Source organism: Alligator sinensis, unplaced genomic scaffold, assembly GCF_000455745.1.
Source record: "Alligator sinensis unplaced genomic scaffold, ASM45574v1 scaffold123_2, whole genome shotgun sequence".
Classification (NCBI taxonomy): Eukaryota; Metazoa; Chordata; order Crocodylia; family Alligatoridae; genus Alligator; species Alligator sinensis.
The window spans coordinates 1982274-1983543 of NW_005841917.1; positions in this window are offsets into that span (position 1 = coordinate 1982274).

Consider the following 1270-nt stretch of genomic DNA (forward strand, 5'->3'; position numbering starts at 1 on the left):
ATCCCCCTCAACAAGACAGGTATACTATCAGATTGGGGCTTTAACCATCAGTTCAATTTCTCTGGTCGGTACGACGGTTCAGAAAGACTTAGAGTGGTAAAAAGTAGGGGTTCTGTATGTATTTCTCAAAAGGGAGGGGGATTCGAAGTAGGGGAATCAAAATGCCAAGATACTTGGACCTCTACAGAAGCGGCCCCTCGAGAGGGCCCCTGGAGATGTAGTAGTATCTCATTCAAAACATACAAAAATTGTGCCTGCCTATGGGCATTCTTCAACTACAATACCCGAAATTCCATTCAGGGTAAGCATACATTTGTTTGGCGGAACTGAGAGAGAGCCAGTTACTGTAGAATTAGACAAATCCGAGATTTGGAAACATGTTATTGCCTTGCAGTCTGTTTTGTCTTCCCTACATAGGTTTGCTGCACCCTTCCAGAGCCTCCCGCTTGATACACCGATCCACAACTTTAAACCGGGTGACCAAGTCCTGGTACAGAAGTGGAAGAAGAATCGCCTCACGGAAAGGTGGGAAGTACCATACCAGGTGTTGTTGACCACACACACGGCTGTTCGTTTAGCAAACAACGACAAGTGGACTCACTGTTCGAGGGTGACGTTTTTTCATCAGGAGAACACCAGCTCCCAGGGTGTGATCACTCCGGAAGCTGATAACACCCGGGAACAAAAAGCTGACAAGTGGACAAGTGAACCAGTAGGCGATCTGAAGCTACGTTTGCAAAAATGCGGACCCTAGTCTTAACACTCTTGTCTCTTTTAGGTACATCAAACCCAGCGGCTGTGTCTAACTGCTGCAAATGTGAGAAACGCGATACTATTCCCTTCTCTAAGACCGCCTACGAACAGGCTAAGTCCTTAATTTCTAAAGCCTACTTATTTCCCATTTCCTACTGCTGCCCTCAGCAAGAGATTATGATAGAATTCGTGGTCACCATAGGCCACAAGGTTAGGTGTGTCAAGATGAACCAGGCACTCTGGAAGACAATCCTCAAATATCGACCTTCAAGTCTCCAACCTGTTCCCACCAATGTAAGTGGCCCCTCAATTACTGCCATTTCAAAACGTGAGGGCCCACCTATAAACCCATGGGTGGGAAATTCCTGGGTAACCCTCCTCAGAGACTCAGCCCGGGCTTTAACCACTCACAGTTGCATTTTGTGTGCGCTTACTCCTACTTCTACTGAGGAAGGAGTCCCCTTTGTACCCATCCCCCTCAACAAGACAGGTATACTATCAGATTGGGGCTTTAACC